The sequence below is a fragment of the Mobula birostris genome, chromosome 10 (assembly GCF_030028105.1).
Source record: "Mobula birostris isolate sMobBir1 chromosome 10, sMobBir1.hap1, whole genome shotgun sequence".
Classification (NCBI taxonomy): Eukaryota; Metazoa; Chordata; class Chondrichthyes; order Myliobatiformes; family Myliobatidae; genus Mobula; species Mobula birostris.
The window spans coordinates 146,394,134-146,400,449 of record NC_092379.1 but is presented as its reverse complement, the minus strand read 5'-3'; positions in this window follow the sequence as shown (position 1 = coordinate 146,400,449).

Genomic DNA, 6,316 nt, shown 5'->3' with positions numbered 1-6,316 from the left:
CATAGGATCAGAATCAGGCTTTTTAGCGCATCGATTTCTGGATTTACCTGACATGGCACATCTTGCTTCAGGATGACCGTCTCACCTCGGAGTCGGAAGGGTTTCGATTCAAATACCACTCAAGAGATTGAAACACAAAACCTGGTCTGAGTTCCCTTTGCTAAAACAATCTCTCTGATGTAGGATGCGGAGATTACAGCTTGTGAGATATGCCTGTTACAAATAATTGTGTAGAACATTATGGCATATCAGACTGTGAATTAGAATTAGAATCGGATTTAATGTCTTGAAAGTTGTTGTTTTGCGGCAGCAGTACATTACAGCAAAATAATTAAGAACTATAAATTATAATAAGTAATAAATTAAATTAAATAATTAGTGCAAAAAGATAGAAAAATAATGGGTTCATTGTCCATTCAGAAATCTGATGGTGGAAGGGAAGAAGCTGTTCCTGAAATGTTGAGTTTGTGTGTGTCTTCAGGCTCTTGTACCATCTCTTTGATGGTAGCGACGAGAAGAGTCAGGTTCAGTATCGGGTTTAACATCACTGGCATATGTCGGGAAATTTGTTGTTATGCGGCCGCAGTACATTGGAATACGTAATCATAAAAATATGAATTACATTAAGTTTGTGTATGTCTGCGCGTGCGTGTCAAAAAGTTAAATTAAATACGCATTGCAAAGACAGAGGGGGGAAAGTAGCGAGGTAGTGTTGGGGGTGATGGGGGTCCTCGGAATGATGAATGACGTCTCCCTGAAGAATCGCCTTTTGAAGATGTCCTCGATGCCGGGGAGGCGAGCGCTCACGATGGAGCCGACCGAGTTTACAATTTTCTGCAGCTTTTCCCGATACTGTGCGGTGCCTTCTCCATACCAGACGGTGCTGCAACCTGCAACCAGTTAAAATGCTCTCCGCGTTACATCTGTAGAAATGTACGAGTGTCATTGATGACATCCCAAGTCGGGTAGCTGGAAAAGTCCAGCAAGACAGTTCCTTCACTGTATTTATTTCCCGCTCTGGTCCGGTGACAGGAGTTGGAGGTCGCGACTCTATTATGAATGTGTAAGATTCAGGCAGACGGGAATGGTTTGGAATATTTCCTGACAGCGAGGACATGGGTTTGAAATGACACACTGGAGAGGCATTGAATTTTAAGTGTGTTTAATTAAACTAGATTAAATGGTTAAACAGGATGCAGAAGAGAATGTGTAGGAGTTGTTTCAGGTCGAGTGCTCTCCGACAAAGTCCCTTTTTAAGAAACGTCATTCAGGGTTTAATGCAGAGCGGTTGTAATGCCCCCGCGGGTGCGCGCTCTATAGGCAAGTGAATTCTGATTGTATTGTAAGCAGGAGAGAAAGGGTTGTTGTTTTAATTAACTAGAAATGCCCATTTTCCGCAAGAAATTCACATAATTACTTCAGCGGATGCAGGTAAATCGCGGCCCAGTTTTAAAATGCGGAAATACAGCTTAGTGCATTGTGTCGACTAGTTCGGGGTTCCCTCTCTGTGTCTTTTGTTCTGTTCAAACGTTTCCTTTACTTTCCTCCTTTCTGTCTGGGCGCCGTGTGGCCCCCGTCATATTTACACGCAGAAGCACTCGGCCCGTGCGGTGCGGCGAGCGGCTCTTCAACCGAACCACAGGAGAAAGATTGTGAGAAAACACAACGCAAACGGATGGGGAAACTTGGGCCGATCGCAAACGCTCAGGATACGGGAAGTCTCTCACTCAAGGACCATTATAGGAGGTTTGGGGTGGATAAGACCAAGAATGATGCGGTGTGCTGATTGGGATGCAGATGACTAGTGGGGTGAACCTGCTGGTGTCCCGAAGCGCGGGGTTCAGAGGGGAGGTGCATTGACTCACGATGCAAGAAAGGACAAGGCGTGAAAGTAGTATCATCATCAGTTTTGACCTAAAGACAGAAAAACACATCCACGACAAAAGAAAGCCCATTCGATTCAGCGAGGTTGTTAGGACAACGAAAAAATATCCTTGGATGATTAGTTCCACTTCAAAGGAATTTACATTCAGCGGTGGAAAAGCAGGTCTTTTATTTAACCACAGGGTTTTTTTTCAAGAAGAGGAATCGTATGTTTGGTCATTGTGTTTAATTTTCTCCATTCAGAGAACACTTGTATTAAAATAAATAGCCGGACCATTATAAACTGCTAATTGTGATGTGTAAACCTATAAAAAGAATCTATCAAATAGACGGAGGAAAAGTAACACAACAGGCCATTGTAGGAGATCTGGTAGACGGCATCCTTATTCACTCGCCAATACTCTGAACTCCTTCCACCATCAAGGACTCAAGGACTCTTTACAACCCATGTTCTCAGTATTATTTTTTAACTTCACTCACCTCAACTCTGAACTGATTCCACAACCTACAGACTCACTATCCTGTTCTTTTAATTGCTTTATATTTGCACTTTGTATTTTTTTTTGCACAACGGTGTTTGCGCATCAGGAACAATTATTACCTTACAACCGCCAGGCTCCTGAACCAGCGTCGATAACTTAATTCACCTCAACTCTGAACTGATTCCACAAACTCACTATCATGTTCTCGGTATTAATTATGTTGTATTTGCATAATTTCTCTTCTTTTGCACATTGGTTTTCGTCAGTATTTGAGTATAGTTTTTCTTTCATAAATTTCTATTGTTTTAGTTTTCCATGTAAACGCGTGCCAGGCAATGAATCTCAAAGTTTCAAAGTAAATTTATTATCAAAGTATGTTTGATAATAACCTTGAGATCATCTGCTTGCCGGCAGTCACAAAACAAAGAAGCACAATGGAATCCACGAAAAATCGACGGTCGTACTTTGATAATAAATGTACTTTGAACACTGAATGCGAAACCCACTGAAAAAAATGAGAGCGGGGCCGATTCTGCAAAGTCCCTGCAAATTTAGCGTCACTTAAAACGGCATGGCCAAGCATCACTTGCCAACTGGGCGTGTTTTATCTGAGGGTCGGTCAGCCTCGGCAGATAGTCTGGAGAATGTGTCCAAAGTAAATTTATTATCAGAGTACATATATGTCATCACATACATCCCTAAGATTCGTTTCCTTGCAGGCAATCACAGTAATTACAAGAAACACAAAGGAATCAATGAAAGACCGCACGGACAATCAACCAATGTGCAAAAGATAGCAATAAAAAGAAAAAATAATAATGATGACTATGATAATAATAATAATAATAATAAATAAGTAAGCAATAAATTTCGAGAACGTGAAATGACGAGTAGATTGTGGGAACGGTTTAGTGTTGGGTCGAGAGCCTGATGGTTGAGGGGTAATAACTGTTCCTGAACCTGGTGATATGAGTCCTGAGGCTCCTGCACCTTCGTCCTGATGTCAGCTGTGAGAAGAGAGCATGTCCTGGGAGGTGGGGGTCCCTGATGATGGATGCTGCTTTCCTGCAACAGCGCTCCGTGTAAATGTGCTCAATGGTGAGGAGGGCTTTACCCGTGATGATTTAATCACAACTGCTCTAAGTGACGCGCAGCACAGTTTTTTTTTGCTTATTTACAGTCGGAGCTGATATATAATAAAGCAGGTATATCATAAACAATTGAACGTCTCCATTTACCTCAAAATCATTTAGATAAATCCATTTTTGTTCGAATAACTAAGAATACTCTTTCTTAAACATTTAATTCATATGTTTCTCTGCGCATTTTTTTCGACAGCAATACTATACTGCTATTTGAAACACCAAACAGATTCGGTGCAGATATCCTCCTCTGAATTAGTCTTAAACGATCAATCGATTAAGTAATAAATAAATCAATGCAGTTTGTACGTTCCTTCTTGTGTGCACGTGAGTTTTCTCCGGGTGCTCCGATTTCCTCCCACGGTCTAAAGATCTACGAGTAAGTTGGTTAATTCGCCATTGTAAGCTATCCCGTGATTAGGCAAGGGTTATATCGGTGGGTTGCTGCGCTGCGCGGCTCGTTGGGCCGGGATGGTCTGTTCCACGGTGTATCTTTAAATAAAAACTATCTCTCCTGTAGTCTGGAAATGGAAATCGCTTGCCCCAGTACAAACTGTGTCTGAAGTAAGACACCTTTCATATCACTGTCTCCGGCGCCATCCTATTACTCACAAATCGACTGTTGGCGCCGTCAGGAATGGCAGGTAGTGAATGTCCTAGAAAGAAAAATCGTTCTGGTAAGAAGGGCAGATGTTCACAATGCAGAATGAGCAGAGGCTTGCCCGGTGGTTGCCCAGTCAAGCCGGGGGCGCCGGAAACCTGGGGACTGTTGTACTTTGAGCTGCTTTTTTGAACGTCAGTGCTCACAGATATCGCCGCGCTTCTGAAAATTCACTCCTGAATAACTCCCCGTGCACGCCAATTAGCACGTTTATTGTTTCTGTCGTTTGCATATTTCAGATGAATTGGCTGTGACGCAAAGTATTTCCAAATGACCCAAAATATGAAAGAACAGTATCACATCGTTAGAGTAACATTCCATTACTGGACTATTCAGAATAGTTGGGTCCACCTCGCTTGGGAATAATGATAGTTCCGCAAATCAGGAATGATTTCAGAATGACATTCCAATCCTCGGTGAACTAATTCAATCCTCTATATACCTAACAAACCTAGGGGAGTGCCCATCCTCCTGCGTTGTCGGGCAGTCCTGATTCAGAGTTTTTACATAGTTGTTTCTGTTCCGCCGTTGGCAGGTATACCACGCATTTAGGAGCCCGTCCGCTACGCCGTGTGTCCCGTACGCGAGAGCATGGAGCCCCGCGCCTTCCCCGTGGGAGCGCAGGGTGGTACCGAGCCTGCCATCGGGTCGGTGCGGGGGCGGGGGCAGCAGTCGAACGGAAGGGACGGAATCCACTCTGAAGTCAGAACGGTTCAAGGGCATGAAGTTCATTCTACCTTCCGGCCATCTAGAAGGTACACTCATGTCCGACTGAGGTGAAGTCAGCTGGTTCCCGAATTCAGACAGACCAGCGGAAAACCTGCTGAGAGGTGCCCCAGCTTTGATTCCAGCGGACGGGTCCAGTTTTATCCCCAGCGGGTTGGAAGCCAATTGGCCAGAAGTGCATTCGGGTCGAACCAGTGTTATCTGATTAACTCCGTCTCCGGTTAGGGCTGTGGATACGGGAGATACGGGGACTCCGGGTCTCGTCTTGGTCGACGCATCCAACTTGTCCATTCTTGTGGAAGGCAGCGAACGCAACCCAGGCGCTGGAACGGATTTGTCCTCGGAACAATGGAGAGAAGATGCACTGGGCTGGAAGGAAACAACATCTCCTGCAGAAAAATCACTCTCCGTGTCCGAATAAACCCCCCTGGTGAAAGTGTCGCGTTCATAATTCGTCGGGGGCGAAGGCTTACAGTGCAGTTTCATGTGTTTCCGAAGGGAACTCGGGTGCGTGTACGATTTCTCACAGTCCTTGACCTTACAGATGTAGGGCTTGTCGCTGGTGTGGACGTGGCCGTGCTTCTTTCGGTCGCTGCTGTTGGCGAACTTCCTTCCGCAGCCCTCGAATTCACACCTGAAGGGCTTCTCACCTAGAGAAATAAAACACATTCCGTAGAAAACTTATCTCCCAGTCTTCAAAATCAATAAAATTTTGTTCTGAAAATGTAGATATAAACATGAATTCTACCAGAGATAATCTCACAAAAGTATATTAAATATTCCAGACGCATGGACAGATACATTGTTTCAAGTAATCCCTTTGTCAGTTGTTCGTACGCTCAGCTCTAATGGGGTTACCCAAGGCTAATTGCTATTTCTGAATACTGTCAGTTTATAGCGCACCTGTTTGGGACTAAATTTGAATATACTAATTGAATACGTGTTAAATTTGCATGAATAAATAGCGCGTATCATAAATAAATAGCAATCTTTCTGAATTGATCCGATATTCAAACAATTGTTTCTCTCTACGCCCTCTTCGCACAAGGCCAGGACTGTCCCGCGGGGTCCATATATTTAGAGGACAGTCCGGTCCGTAGTTTCCTCTTTCCTATGGTATTGGAGTATGTGGCAACGTGATACAGGAGCTAGTGGGGTACAGCGACTAACTGACGGCAGTGAAGGATGTAAACCCACTGTTAGTCTCCCGGACTCTTCAATAACAGTTCCATGACTAACTTTTCAAAGACACCAAATCTACCAGATTTTCCCATACACTACTAAACCCGGTCAATGCAACTACGCCCCGTTAGGACCCCCATCACCCACATGCTGCCATCAATGAGGAGGTACATGAGCCTGAAGACACGCACCCAATACTTAAGGAATATCTTCTTCCCCTCTGCCATCAGATTTCTGAA